This window comes from Daphnia pulicaria, chromosome 1, assembly GCF_021234035.1.
Source record: "Daphnia pulicaria isolate SC F1-1A chromosome 1, SC_F0-13Bv2, whole genome shotgun sequence".
Lineage (NCBI taxonomy): Eukaryota > Metazoa > Arthropoda > Branchiopoda > Diplostraca > Daphniidae > Daphnia > Daphnia pulicaria.
In genome coordinates this window covers 28434216-28450847 of record NC_060913.1, presented here as the reverse complement: position 1 = coordinate 28450847, position 16632 = coordinate 28434216, and the positions used below count along the sequence as shown (strand labels likewise).

At 39.6% G+C, this 16632-nt stretch overlaps 1 long non-coding RNA gene across 1 annotated transcript; it reads right to left on the bottom strand.

Annotated features, from left to right (window-relative positions):
* Positions 1 to 760: 760 nt before the first annotated feature.
* LOC124320538 lies at positions 761 to 5439 on the bottom strand. The gene is made up of 3 exons (XR_006913978.1): positions 5234 to 5439; positions 3396 to 3397; positions 761 to 773 (listed from the first exon to the last, which is right to left on the bottom strand). It is a non-coding gene; the product is annotated as an uncharacterized LOC124320538 (long non-coding RNA).
* Positions 5440 to 16632: the final 11193 nt, after the last annotated feature.

Sequence of the window (16632 nt, the reverse complement as noted above, 5' to 3'; positions counted from 1 at the left end):
TTTTATTGACCTTGTTGGGGCAACAAGGGCTTCTTCACAAAAATATATTTTGAGCCACTCTAATTTATTTTTCTGTTTACGCCTTTATACAGTCGCGGCTGAAAGTTTCTATACGTGTAGCTCAAAAATACGCCTTTTTACTGTGTATTGGCGGATGGTGTTAGCCTATGGTAGAGGTTGAGCTACCTTATTTGCTCGTTTCTTTATTTTTTACCGCCCTTCTTTACTTAACTCTTCCTCTTAACATCGATTACTAATTTACCCGCGATAACGCAAACTTAACGCAATCCTATTGCCTAATGCTAAAATGACACCAATCGATGCAGAAATTGTCACAGCAACAACCTGATCAATCCCCTGTCATATCACCCTTTAATTTAAGAGCTATTGCTCGAATATTGGGCATTGATGCAACTGTCTGATTATCGGCCACGGTTACCCATAGTTTAGAAAGCCGCGCCAACAAATCATTGTCGGAGGTGTAAGGGGGTAGGGGGTAAAACTTGAGAAAATCGAGCAAATAAGGTAACTCAACCTCTACCATAGGCTGACACCATCCGCCAATACACAGTAAAAAGGCGTATTTTTGAGCTACACGTATAGAAACTTTCAGCCGCGACTGTATATAGTCGATAGAGGATAAAATTTTCTATTTCACTAGTATTTTTAAATATTTTTTTCATTATTCCAAAAGAAATTATCTGTCAAAGCTTTTCGAAAAATCTTGCATAAGAAAAGTAAAAAAGTGTTTTAACTTTTTATCTTCAGAACGGCTAGTCATATATTTTTGAAATTTCCAATATTAATGCGCATGATAATGATGCACACATGGTTAAAAGCTCAATTTTAAAAATTAAATACAGGGCTAAATAATTAGAAAAGAGCGACCTGCCCCCAGGCCTTTTAGCCCCAATCTCCCCTACCTACCGGCGAAGTGCTTTTAGCATGGCGTCTTATGGCGCTACGTGACTTTATTTTTTATTTTTTAATTAGCAACCTTGTTGCTGTAATGTTAATATTTTTGGAGTCGGGGTCAAAACATAACGGATAACATGTGAAAAAAATGCCCCATCCCTTTATCAATATTTTCCTGCCCCCTGGAACTGGCGCCAATTCTTGTAACAGTTCCGCCGAGCGAAAGTTGTGACGTTTGCCGTGCATTCCTTTTGGCGCTTCTAAAAAAAGGACCCTGTTTTTTTAAATTATAAATAAATAGCCGCTAGACTTACGCCCTACTTGCTTTTACTAAAAGATGAAGAATGTGTTCATCTACATAATTTGTTAGTTTGATAAAGTCTAGGGGTATAAAAAAAATAAAAAGACAGAAACACCAAAATTTTCCCCGAATGATCAGTCTCTCTAGTGGTAGGCATAGCAACTTGTTCAGAGACGGGAAATTTTGGGGTTTCTGTCTTTTTATTTTTTAAATACCCCTAGACTTTATCTTAATTTAAAGAAGATATTTAAAAATTGATGTATGTTATTTGTTTCCACTAAAACTGATGAATAGATTGTTTTTTTTTTGTTTTTTTTTGGGGGGGGGGGGGGTTGTCCAATATTACACCCAAATCGTCAGAATTTAACCCCCCATTTTTAATTTTTCAAAATTTGTTCGTGTTTTTCTAAATTCTATAATTAAATAAATAAATAAATTTGACACGGGGAATCTTAAAAAAATACAGAACATAATTGGAACCATAACCTATTAGTTTATCAATTTCTTTTTCATTATATTTCAACAAATTTCTGAATAATGGATAAAAAACAAAATTTGTCCAAGGCCCTCCCCTAAGGTCTGAAGTTAGCTAAAGAATGAACCAATCCCCACCCACGCAGCGTCTAGACAAATCAGTTTTAGCTGAACTGGCACGCCCCTTTTTTCCTGCAGTCCCTGTTCAGTCCTACAGTTCTACAACTAGTGTGTTGTTTTTCACATTTCGTGTTGAGCTTTCGTCAACAACAGAACTATACTATTTCATTGTTTCATTTCATCGATGCTACAAATTTTTTGAGCAAATAACTTAAGAATTAACTGGTTTATTTTTCGGTGTTAAGTAAATTTAATGGGAAGTAAGTACTTGCTTTCCCATACAGTTTGTTACAATTAACAGATTGTACGTGCGAGCAAACTGATAACTTCCGGTTAAGTTCATTTAATTTTCAAATCATAGAACAACCAATAAAAACCAAATTATAAAAATTAAATTAAAATTAAGACAAACCAACTAAACAATTTGACTAAAATTTTTATTGCAAAAAGGCAAATTTGAACATGTAAGAAAAGTATAACCGAAAACAATTCAACAGGCAATAATTCATAAAAATTTACATGCAATGCATTTATTACAAGATGGCGTCTTTGGAGGCTGACGTCACATGTGACCTCCATTTCTCCTATTTTTCACAACATAAAATACCCCCCCCCCCCCCCCCGTAAAAAACTTAAGTTACGGTCGCTCTGCAAGCCAGTGCGACCACCTTTTGAAATGCGCGCTTGCGCGTGGGGTAAAGCAGATGCGCCACTTCATGGATGTGGTTGCCGGCGCCCCCTGTCATATCTGACAGCAGCCATGAATGTGGTGTTGCCATACCGATAAGTTATTTCCATGTCTGTTCTAAACACATCGCGACTTAATTGTTTTGCTAAATTGGGACTATTGCTAATTGACAGCAAATGCATTGCGGTTCGTCCAACAGAGTTGTGAATATTGAAATTCGCGTACACGTACGCGAGAGAATCAATAGCCCTCTCTGATGAATTTAGAACCTTGTAATGCAAAGCTGTGTTACCTTGGGCGTCTTGCGCGTCGGCGTCAGCTCCCAGAGCTGTTAATGATGCGATGGCGCGGATTACGCTAGCTTGTGCCGCCACAATCAATGGGGTCTCCATACGATTGTTCTGGCAATTTACACTCGGGCCCGGCGACACCTTCGCTAGTTCCTTGTAATTGTTTTGCCTGGCCCAACGATGGAGCACTCCATCACCGTTCAACGGTTCACAATTGGTACGCACTTCGTTTACTCTGAGGGAATCACTCATGGTGCAGCACAGGGATTAGTTAACTGGGGACAACTTTAGCGAACACAAAACTCGATGAAGTCTTGGTGCACACTGACAAAGTCTGTCGAGAACTATCGAACAGCTTTTTGTTAATTGTTTAATTAGTTTGCTGAGGAGGAAGAAATGTGATATCAATTTAGAAATGTTTTGTTCAAGTGGGTGCAGTATATTGCTGTGTTTCCGATTTGTATATTTTATTTTCCTTGGGTGGCTACTCTGTCAGCACATTATTTTGTCTTCGTATGCGTTCTTGCACCCCCACAGCGAAATGGGTTAGGATTTCTTGCAGCCCTCCTTTTCTTGATTTATACTTCACACAGATGGTTAGGATGACAACTGAAACTACTGTAATTAATGATGCTTTGATTTTTGCTGCCCAATTGCTGAAACTTCAGAAACGCGATTCCTCTTTTTCGTTGACTAAAATTGCTGACAAACTTCTTGTATTGGATTCGTGAATTTTATTTACGATTTCGTTGACAGCATTAATTTGTTCGTATTCCGGTCTCTCGAAAATATCGTGGGAATTTAACAAATATTGAGCTTCGTTATCTTCTAGCTCTGTAAACTTTGATGTAAGTTTGAGCGTAGAGAGATGAGCCGTTGGTTGTATTGCACTCCATTCATTGTCTTTCCAAATATATAGTTTTCCATTTAAATTGATGAAACTATTTGCCCAAAAACACTCTTCAAAGGGGTGTAGCTAAGAAAAACCATCTTTTCCAATAGTATAGTTTTTAAATTTAGGCTCTGGTCCGCACTTTGTTTTTTCCATTCCGACCGAAATATTTTCAAGTTTGCACTGTTGCACTAAAAAGTAATCACCATACATTTTAAGTCGTTGACACATCGGTAGGCTATTTGCACGCGCTGCTAATAATCCGTTTTGCTCCGCGAGCAGCATTAAAGAATATCTGCGCACTTGTAGATTACCGCAATATATCTTTTTTATTTCTTTTTCTAATACGTTTTCACTGACTATGGCTTGATGTTCCATGTATTGATGATGCTGCAGTAGGAGTGGTTGGCCGTTCCGGCCGTTCATCTTCCGTTTAATAGGAATATTGGTGCGACCAAATATCCATTTTTTATTTTTTTCTTGATTGCAATCGCTCAATGAAGGCTGTAGGCCTACTCCCGCTGTGAGGCAACCTTCGCGGCTGTCAACCATACCAGTAATTTCTAACGTCTCGCTGTTCCAGCGAAAATTATTTTTCTGTCTTCATTGCGACGACTTTACATGAAAATAAGTTGGTTTTGGCTTGTCCGTCGGGATGCTTTCTTTTCTTTTGGGGAGAACGGTAGCGAGAATCGTTGATAGCGCATATAACGCCGCTGGCGCTATACAATTAGCATGTACTAATCCAAGTTCTTTATTATTTATAGCAATTTCGTTACCGATTAAAAAGAAATCGTGTGGTTTTTTTACCATCACACGGCGCATTTTCCATATTGATATCCAGACAAATTTTGGTTTCCACATTGTAAATGTGGGTCCAATTTTGTGCTGTTATATGGAGGTATGCGGCGTCGAGATTTTTTATTTTACGTAGTGGTCGTTTGCAAATATTTTCTATATTTTCGTGATAAAAAAATTCTAACTGAGCTGTGTTATCTACTAATTTAAATGAACTTGTGTCAACTCTTGTGACTAAACCTTTCCCATTTTTAAGTTCTTTCAATTGGCATTGGTTCGATACATTCGCCTTTGATGCATCCTACACGATGATTGAATTGTGATGTTGCACAAAAGACACATCTGAGTTATTTGTTAGAATGCCATATGGGGAACTAATAGGACAATTTAATCAATCTTTTCTTAACGTTATTCTCTGTAGTAGGCAGTTAATTATACCGTATTCTTTTGTCTGCATCCAAGCTCCTTCATCCACTGGTGAAGCTGTAAATGCAAAAGAATCTTGCGCGCCTTCCATCCCGTTCTCGAAACATCTGTAGTACTGTACCATTTCCAAACATTCTTTTTCAGCCATGGGCCTAGAAGAAGTCGTAAATGTCGTATCATATCCTCCGAAAAAGAAACCTTCTATTTTCTTTGTTTTTATCCGCGTTCTACAGACAAACCCATCCCAATGCGCGTGTGGCTCTTCTTTAATAAAAAATGTATACTTCTTTATAACGGGTGTTTCAGTTATCGATTCCTGGCAATATGACGGAAGCTCCGCGTCCAGCTAGCCAATTGCCTTGGGAGTTTTGCAGTCGCAAATAGTAATATTTACTCCTGTCACCGTGGCAATCGCGAGTGTTGACAGCCGTCCCAGCGCGAGTTTACTGTCCATCCAAAACATTTCTATTTATTAATTACTATATCTTTGTGGGGCTTTATTTTTTTTTCTTAAATTATATCTTTGTTGGACTACGTTATGTTGTGGGGTAACTCGCGCTTTGGACTTTGTCACTCTGTCGGGTGCTACAGTGTTAGTAGCCTGAGGGCTTGTTCGGCCTTGGAATTTTTTATTCGATCGGCATGTACTACCACTAGCCTCTTGCCGTCATCCGATATTATTTTGTAGCTGACATTACGTTTCTTTTCCACCACTGTATACGGTAACCGTGTAAATTCTGGCACACCGTGACGTGTATACGGTCCTTCCCAGCGCATGTTAAATTTTTCGGGCAAGATGGCCAACTGCTTAAATAAAATTCTTTCGCCTATTTTAAAATCTACTCGTTTTGCTGTTTTATCATAATAGAATTTCTGCTTCTCCTTGGCTTCAATTAATCTTTCTTTTTCTATCTTAATCGCGTCGTACCATTGCTGTGAGAAAAGCATATTAACGTCAGTTAAATTCCGGTTTCGCGCGGGCGTCATTAAATCGTCTCGGTTCTCGCGCTTTTCTTCCATACATTAAATAAAAAGGGCTTTATCCCGTGCTTGAATGGACTGCGGTATTATAAACAAAAGCTGCTACATCTAAAAAGTCTGTCCATGTATGGGGATTGTCTTTAACATAACAAGAAGTTATATCGGCAAGCGTTCTATTTGCACGTTCGACCATACCGTCGCACCGAGGGCGATAGGCCGACGTTCGAATGGCTTCTACGCCACACTGCTTGTATAAACAATCAATGAATTTTGACAAAAAATTTTGGCCTTGATCGGTCAGTACCATTTCTGGCACACCGTGAAGCGTTATAATATTTTTATAAAAAGCTTTAGCTATCGATTCTGCTTTACTATCTGGCATTGATGCAACTGTTATATATCTAGTTAAATATTTGCCCATTACTAAAATGTACGTATGATTTTCTGGTCCTGATGGGGTCAATGGGCCTACAATGTCCATAGCCATAAACTGCCATACGTGATCTGGGGGTTGTATTGGATTCAAAGGAGATTTGTTGTCTCCGCCGACTTTTCGTTTTGCACACAATTCACATTTACGTATATAATCTCTAATTTCTTTTACCATAAACGGCCATTTAAAACGTCTCTGAATTCTCGCTGTAGTCTTTTTTACGTTTAGATGCCTCGCGAATGGGCTATCATGAAATCTGATCAATATTTTCTCTCTTGATGATTCTGGTACTAATATTTTCCCGTCGGCCGTGCCAATTAAGCCATTCTTAAATTCTTTTATTTGTTCATCGTCGTCGATGTCGTTTTCATATTCGTTTTATTCGTTTCTGCTACGTTCGTTCTCGAATTTATTTCCGTCTCCCACAGCTAGTAAATATTCTTCCATAAACTGGTTGCGTCGCTGCTGTTCTTTTACATATTTCTCTTTCGCTTTTTTACAAAATCTATCTTTTCCTTGTTCCTGTAAAAACATTTCAGTAGTCAAAGCTTTTATACTTTGTGTCTGGCCAGACGTTGTGACTACCTCCTTCGACTCTGGTATTCTGCTTAACCCGTCGGCATTTTGTTTAGCTACACCCGGCCTAAAAACTGTTTGGAAATCAAACTCGTTGGCAAACAAAGCCCATCTAATCATTTTTCTCGACATATTCTCTGTTATTTTTGGAAAACCTTTTAATGCTTCATGATCGGTTTCTACCGTAAATTTTGTACCGTACAAATAATGATCAAATGTCTTCAACGCGTGATATATTGCATATGCTTCTTTATCCGTCGTGTGCCACTTTTCTTGCGTTTCGTCTAATTGCTGTGACGCGTATGCTACGGCATATTCTACTTTTTCTCCGTTCACTATTTTTTGTTGCGCTAGAACTTATCCTACGGCAAATCCGATGCGTAAGTTTAAAAAAATTGAAACGTACTTTCCTCTTCGGGGCCCCATCTACATTCTTCTTTCTGTCTCGTTAAAATCGTAAGCGCTCTCGCTTTATTCGCGTAATCCCATATAAACTTTCTATAATATCCTGATAATCCTAAAAAACTTTTCACGTGATTCTTATTCTGTGGCGTTGGATAATTTCTAATTGCTTCCGTTAACTTCGGATCTGGCCTCAAGCCATCTTCTGATATAATATGTCCTAAATACTTTACTGCTTTTTGCAAAAATGAACATTTCGATGATTTAATTTTTAATCCACCCTCCCTTAACAGATTTAGTACGCATTGAATATGTTTCATATGATCTTCAATTATTCGAGAATAAATAATTACGTCGTCCAAGTAATATAGTGCACACTTATGAATAACTGGTTGTAATAGATTGGGGCCATTCCATGGTATTTCAATTTTTTTTTGTCGCGGTACCTCACCGATTTTGATGAAAAAAATACTGTGTGTTGTAAGTCATAGTTACATAATACTGTCAAATTTTCAATTTTTTTGGATCAGCGGTTAAGCGTGAATTGTTGTTCCAAATTTACGGTTTTTTGCGGAATCGTAGTGCGGAATTTTATCTAAAGCGTTAATAAAACGTCGGTGGATTAAGCAATTGGGATTGGACAAAAACCAAAAATAAGGTTTTTGCCCGAGTCTGATTAATCATTAGCACTGTTACGCAATCTTCATTCAAAGAAAAAAACCTTAATGACTAATATCTTCATTCTCGAACGGCGAAGCTGGTCGCGACTTACGCCATTTTATAGCCCGTCTTTAGTTTTACTTATCCTGTAACAATTTCCCTCCTTCCAACCTTCGTGTTTTAGTTATGAATTATTTAAATTTGTTCATTTTCCCTATCTTTTAAAACAGGCGCCATCGCACCTTACACTTCTCCCAGAGGGGGGCGCGCGCATCGTTTACAGCTTCCCTAGGTACATCGTACCGCCATCGAATCATTTGCAGCCGTTCTTGGAAGGCTGATGACCCGGTACAAAGACAGCTGGAACTCGAACACTGGTAAGTGAATGAAAAAACGTACCCCCCCCCCCCCCCAGCCACACACGTCCGCCTTAGTGTCCATCGTTTTTAGACTTGCCCTGACTTCCCACACTGTCTCGTTTATTAGTGTGGTGTGTGCTTCCAATTCGTGAACAATGGCTGACTCTTCTGTCGACAACCGGTCGACTCACCTGCTGACTGTCTCCAACTCGTCGGTGGTTGATACTCCGAATAACCAGTTTAAGAATTTGCCGCCTCCGTCAATAATTCCCTTCTTATGCCTAGTCTTTTTTAGTGACGATTTAAAAACATCATAATTGGTTTCCACAATTTTATTCCGGGCCAAAGCGTCGACGGTGCGAGTTTTGATCAACCTGGCCAACATAGCCCATGATTTCGAGTTGTCTGCCTTCCCTTGGGGTTCAGATTCCAGCATCATAGGTAGTCTAATTTTTGCGATCAGCCATTGATTGATTTATCAGGTTGCTGGAACGTTAAATCTAACGTCGGCCGACCGACTGGAAAATTAACCCCCTGGTTTAACAGTTTGATTTATTTGGCGACATCTATCCATCTATATAGTCATACGCAACAACCGGCTCACTATGAGAAGCGAATGACAGGTGGCGCTGGTTGACATTCGGCCGATTCCCATGCTTTCTACTGTTGCCAACGTTAGTAAACATACCAACAACGCAGCTTTCGAAAGCGTGAAGCGTTCCTTGCGGATCCTCCGTGGGTAGCGGCGTTCGCGCGTTAGCTCCCGCCAGGTCTCGTTCACGAGAGTTGCTTTTTGCGCCACGGCGTGGATGCTTCCTGTCGTCTCTCGTCCTAGGGCTTGTAGCTGTCCGTTCATTCCTTCCAAATCGCGTCCGGTGGCCACTCCAAATATCCACTGTAGCACTGTTCCTCCAGCATCAACCAGGCCTCGTTTTCTCCGTTTTTCCGGTCCAACCAGTGCCTCTCGTAGCGTCCGATAGCGTCCGCTCACCACTTCCAGAAGTTCCAGTCCTTCCATTGCTCGGTCTTTCACCCTGGTGCGTAGATGCTCGCTTTTTGCCTCCGTTACATTTGTCCTCACTCGTCATTACCGTAAACCAGTGACGCAGTGCGGTGATCGCGGATTCGATGGATCCGAGAGAGACATCTGTCACCCCCACAACCTCCGAGTCACTGAAAAATGTTTCCCCTTGAAACTTAAAGACAACTCCGTCCTTCACAAACGACCCGCGTTGCATTCCCTAGCTCGGCTGTACCCCCATGAGGGGTCCGAGTAGGCCCAGCAACAGAAGAAGAGCCCCAACTGCTGATGCTTCACCCGAGGGTCCCAACCGGTCCGGGGCCCTCCGCGTCCACGTAGATCGCCGCAGTGTGGCCCCCTCCATCTCCGGGTGACTACTTGTCCCAGCCTCCTCCTGTTGTACTTGGTCAGCCGAAGTCTCCACTGCACGTTCTTTGGGTCACCCAGCCTCCACTTGTAAAGCCGCTCCGACGTGCCCGCTGCTTTTCTCAAGGGGCCTGGGCACAGTCCTTCCCGTCACTCCTGTCATCTCCTTCTTCGGTACATTTTCAGTCACCGTCCATTCTCCGTTCCATACAAATATCTTGATCCTTACGACGTGTGCAAGCTAACTCCTTGGCTTCTTCACTTCATAGTTGACCGCCGATGCGCGACGAACCACTACATAGGGCCCTAACCGACGATGCAGCAGTTTTCCAGACCGCCCAACCTTTCGTAAAGGTTTGTACATGAGGACCTCTTTTCCAGGGATGAATTCTAGGGCCGCCCTGTGCTTTGCGTCGTAGATCTTCTTTTGTCGTTCTTATACCTGCTCCAAACGCGTTCTTACCTCCTCTCTTACCATCTCCAAATTTCGGGCCACTGTAAGTGGGTCATTAGATCCGATTGAAGGTCTTGCCCCTATAGCCACATTCAGTGGCAACCTCGCCACTCTCCACGCTCTGGCGTTCGGCGCTTGTCGAATGGGTTTGGCGTCCCCTGTCTCGATGGTGTGTTCTGCCACCGTGCACTTTCCTAGTTTGTCTTCCTTTCGCGCAAAGCGGTCGTCGTATTCCAAGAAAGCTTGCAAAATTTTCTTCCGCTAACTCGAACTCAGCCCTTCGAAGATTTTCTTGTCGAAGTCTTGACTGCTATCTTCTTCCTCTGCCATTACTCCTGCAATCATTGCTTCCGGTGAGTCCTCATCCGCTATCGCCCCGATGGGCATCTCGCCGATGAATATTTCAGCTAGTGCGCCAATCTTCAGTCTTGTTCCAAGTTTTTCCAATAGATCCTCACAAGTGCCTCTCCCTCCACTCTGGTCTCTCCGTCCAAAATCACAAATTGAGCAGCTCCTCCTAGAATGATTTCTTTCCCGTCCACTGAAACTAGGCGATTCGCACTCCATGGTCTCACTGTAAGCTTAAGTTCTTCCACTAGCTTTGGGGAACACACGGATACCGCTGCCCCCGTGTCGATCACGGCCGGGATACGCCTTCATCCACACAAGACATCTTGACCACCAACTGTTTAAAGTCAATTTTCAGTACTGACCATACCTTCTCCTCGGTGTTCCTGTTCTCTGTCCCGACCAGACCAATCAGTTGTTGACCAGCACTGCTCTGTCGCTGCTGGGTTGGGGGGTCGTTCTCCAGGGCAGAACCGTTGAATGTGCCCGGCTTCGCCGCAGCCATAGCACACGAACTGGCCATCCGGGGTCTGCCCGAAGTCCATCTGCTGCTGCCGATTGGACCTCGGGCAATCCCTCATGACATGACCTTCCGTCCCTTACTTGCCGTACACCGGCCTCCTGTCTTCGGTCCGTTCACCCCTGGTTTCACTACCACAAAAGTGACCCAAGGTCTTGCACGTGGTCTGAAGCCCGCTGCTCACCGTGCGCTGACAACAACTACCCCGTTTTGCGGACAAAAGGCTCACGCTTTTTCCACTCAACGTGCGTTTTTCCAAAGCGACCCCAGGTCTTGCCCGCAGCCAAAAAAGCTCGCTGCTCACTGTGCGCTTATAACCAACTCTTCCACGCTCGCCTACCTGCAGTATACACGCGTACTGAGATCTTACTAGTAGTGTTCGATCTTTCCACCCCTAAGTAGCTCGTCACCGATGGTTTCTGACCTCCGAAAGCTTAACCGCTGGCTAGTCACACCACTCAATAAGCAACTCGTCCATATGAAAATAAGGGTGAAAGTTCGCACTTACCAGCACCGCAACGCTCCCATGTAACGTTCAATCGTGTATTCTACTAACTACTGCACTAGCGCGAGAGTGATACAAGGGTAGCTACATGGTTATATAGGTGTTGGGCGTTGGCGGATGCTGACGCCACACTACCAGTTGGCCTACATGTCAATAGGATCGTAAAGCGAGAGCAATGACCAATGCGTGATCAATAATCAACGCGACAATACTTTCCAGTGTGCCAAAGTTGAAATCAGCGTTACCCAAACGAAAATTCAACGTTAAAACCCTCAAGGGATTGTCTATAATACGTAGATCGGTAAATATTCAATTACCCAATAGGATTTCAAAAGTTATTTGTGTTTGAAAATCTACTTTAATCATTTTTTGTAGACATTTTCGTGTTACGATTTCAAGATACAGTGTGCCACGGTCTAAATCCGCGTTACCCAAACAAAAATTCAAGGTTAAAACCTTCAACGGAGTGTCCTTAATACGTAGACTGGCAAATATTCAATTACCCAATAGGATTTCAAAAGTTATTCATATTGTAAAATCTTTTTTCATCATTTTTTGGAGAAATTTTCGTGTTACGATTTCAATACTTTCGGAGCGTGCCACGGTTGAAATCCACGTTACCGAAACGAAAATTTAACTTTAAAACCTTCAGTAAAGTGTCCATAATACGTAGAGGGGCAAATATTCCATTACCAAGTAGGAATTTTAAAAGTTATTCATGTTTGAAAATTTACTTTCCTCATTTTTTGTTGACATTTTCTTGTTACGATTTCAAGATTTTCTTAGGGTGCCACGGTTGAAATCCGCGTTACCCAAACGAAAATTCAACTTTTAAACGTTCAAGGGAGTTCCGATAATACGTAGAGGGGCAAATATTCCATTACCCGATAGTAATTCAAAAGTTATTCATGGTTGAAAATCAATTTTTATAATTTTTTGTTGACATTTTCGTGTTACGATTTCAATACTTTCCATTGTGCAAAAGTCGAAATACGCGTTACCCAAACGAAAATTCAATCTTAAAACCCTCAGGGGATTTTCCATAATAGGTAGATAGGTAAATATTCAATTACCCAGTAGGATTTCAAAAGTTATTCATGTTTGAAAATCTTTTTTCATCATTTTTCGGAGAAATTTTCGTGTTACCATTTCAAGATTATCACAGTATGCCATGGTGGAAATCCGCGTTCCCCAAACGAAAATTCAACATTAAAATCTTCAAGTGATTGTCCATAATACGTAGAGGGGAAAATATTCAATTACCCAGTAGGTATATCAAAAGATATTTATGTTTGAAAATATTTCAGGCTTTATATTTGGGACGTATTTTTTGTTCTTCTTCAACACCAATGTAACCTATCACATATAATAAGTTTTCTGGTATAAATATTGTAAAAAAGAGTATTCCACTTTTATTTTATACGAAAAATACCATTATATGTGATAGGAAAGGTCTCCACCACGATTTGGAAATATTTCAGGCTAGATATTTGGCACGAATTTTGGGTTTTTCTCCAACACCAATGCAACCTATCACATATAATGAGTTTTCTTGTATAATTATTGTAAAATAGAGTATTCCACACTTATTTAATACAATACCATCATATGTGATAGGGAAGGTCTCCACCACGATATGGAAATATTTAAGAACAGATGTTTGGGACGTATTTTGGGGTTTTCTTCACAACAATGCAACCTATCACATATAATTTGTTTTATGTTATATTTATTGTAAAATAGAGTATTCCACACTGATGCAACACAAAAAAAAACATTATATGTGATCGGAAAGGTCTCAACAACGATTATGAAATATTCCTGGCTAGATGTTTGGGGCGCAATTTTGGTTTCTCTTCAACACCAATGTAACCTATCAAATATAATGAATTTTCCGGTAAAATTATTCTTAAATAGAGTATTCCACACTGATTCAACACCAAAAATACCATTATATGTGATAGTAAAGGTATCCACCAAGATTTGGAAATATTTCAGGCTAGATGTTTGGAACGTTTTTTTGTATTTCTTCAACACCAATGCAACCTGTCACATGTAATGAGTTTTCTCTTATAATTATTGTAAAATAGAGTATTCTACACTGATTCAAGATGAAAAATACAATTACATGTGATAGGAAAGGTCTCCACCACGATTTGGAAATATTTCAGGCTCGAACTTTGGGACGTTTTTTTTTCTGCAACACCAATGCAACCTGTCACATAAAATAAGTTTTCTCTTATAATTATTGTAAAATAGAGTATTCTTCACTGATTCAACACGAAAAATACCATTACATGTGATAGGAAAGGTCTCCACCACTATTTGGAAATATTTCAGGCTAGATGTTTGGGACATTTTTTTGGTATTTCTTCAACACCAATGCAACCTGTCACATGTAATTAGTTTTCTCTTATAATTATTGTAAAATAGAGTATTGTACACTGATTCAACGCGAAAAATACAATTACATGTGATAGGAAAGGTCTCCACCACGATTTGGAAATATTTCAGGCTAGATGTTTGGGACATTTTTTTGGTATTTCTTCAACACCAATGCAACCTGTCACATGTAATGAGTTTTCTCTTATAATTATTGTAAAATAGAGTATTCTACACTGATTCAAGATGAAAAATACAATTACATGTGATAGGAAAGGTCTCCACCACGATTTGGAAATATTTCAGGCTCGAACTTTGGGACGTTTTTTTTCTGCAACACCAATGCAACCTGTCACATAAAATAAGTTTTCTCTTATAATTATTGTAAAATAGAGTATTCTTCACTGATTCAACACGAAAAATACCATTACATGTGATAGGAAAGGTCTCCACCACTATTTGGAAATATTTCAGGCTAGATGTTTGGGACATTTTTTTGGTATTTCTTCAACACCAATGCAACCTGTCACATGTAATGAGTTTTCTCTTATAATTATTGTAAAATAGAGTATTGTACACTGATTCAACGCGAAAAATACAATTACATGTGATAGGAAAGGTCTCCACCACGATTTGGAAATATTTCAGGCTAGATGTTTGGGACATTTTTTTGGTATTTCTTCAACACCAATGCAACCTGTCACATGTAATGAGTTTTCTCTTATAATTATTGTAAAATAGCGTATTGTTCACTGATTCAACGCGAAAAATACAATTACATGTGATAGGAAAGGTCTTCACCACGATTTGGAAATATTTCAGGCTAGATGTTTGGGACATTTTTTTGGTATTTCTTCAACACCAATGCAACCTGTCACTTATAATAAGTTTTCTTTTTTAATTATTTTGAAATAGAGTATTCTACACTGATTCAACGCGAAAAATACAATTACATGTGATAGGAAAGGTCTCCACCACGATTTGGAAATATTTCAGGCTAGATGTTTGGGACATTTTTTTGGTATTTCTTCAACACCAATGCAACCTGTCACATGTAATGAGTTTTCTCTTATAATTATTGTAAAATAGAGTATTCTACACTGATTCAAGATGAAAAATACAATTACATGTGATAGGAAAGGTCTCCACCACGATTTGGAAATATTTCAGGCTCGAACTTTGGGACGTTTTTTTTCTGCAACACCAATGCAACCTGTCACATAAAATAAGTTTTCTCTTATAATTATTGTAAAATAGAGTATTCTTCACTGATTCAACACGAAAAATACCATTACATGTGATAGGAAAGGTCTCCACCACTATTTGGAAATATTTCAGGCTAGATGTTTGGGACATTTTTTTGGTATTTCTTCAACACCAATGCAACCTGTCACATGTAATTAGTTTTCTCTTATAATTATTGTAAAATAGAGTATTGTACACTGATTCAACGCGAAAAATACAATTACATGTGATAGGAAAGGTCTCCACCACGATTTGGAAATATTTCAGGCTAGATGTTTGGGACATTTTTTTGGTATTTCTTCAACACCAATGCAACCTGTCACATGTAATGAGTTTTCTCTTATAATTATTGTAAAATAGCGTATTGTTCACTGATTCAACGCGAAAAATACAATTACATGTGATAGGAAAGGTCTTCACCACGATTTGGAAATATTTCAGGCTAGATGTTTGGGACATTTTTTTTGTATTTCTTCAACACCAATGCAACCTGTCACTTATAATAAGTTTTCTTTTTTAATTATTTTGAAATAGAGTATTCTACACTGATTCAACGCGAAAAATACAATTACATGTGATAGGAAAGGTCTCCACCACGATTTGGAAATATTTCAGGCTAGATGTTTGGGACATTTTTTTGGTATTTCTTCAACACCAATGCAACCTGTCACATGTAATGAGTTTTCTCTTATAATTATTGTAAAATAGAGTATTCTACACTGATTCAAGATGAAAAATACAATTACATGTGATAGGAAAGGTCTCCACCACGATTTGGAAATATTTCAGGCTCGAACTTTGGGACGTTTTTTTTTCTGCAACACCAATGCAACCTGTCACATAAAATAAGTTTTCTCTTATAATTATTGTAAAATAGAGTATTTTTCACTGATTCAACACGAAAAATACCATTACATGTGATAGGAAAGGTCTCCACCACTATTTGGAAATATTTCAGGCTAGATGTTTGGGACATTTTTTTGGTATTTCTTCAACACCAATGCAACCTGTCACTTATAATAAGTTTTCTTTTTTAATTATTTTGAAATAGAGTATTCTACACTGATTCAACGTGAAAAATAATAAGGTTTAAGATCAGTCAAGGTTAAAGTTTGTATTGTAGTTTAAGTTTGGGCTCTAGAAAGCCGCACACAATACTTACAAAGAAGTTGTAACACAATAGTTTTGTACGGACAAAACAATTCACGACTTGATTAGAAGGGAACGAGTGAAGAAGAAGAGACACACCAAGAAGTCGACACAGAGAAGAAGGCAGCACAACTCGACGACGTATTGACGACTGCTTGAGCACTGTCAAACGTCGGTTGCTAAGAGACCCCAAGGGTCCTTGGTTTGAGTGGTGTCTTCTGCTTCTTGGAAAGCGCATAAGTCTATACGCAGTAGACTTCATTACTCCCCTTCATTTGAAACAGTATTACAGGAATTACAAAAGGTAGAATTTAGATTTCAGGATTA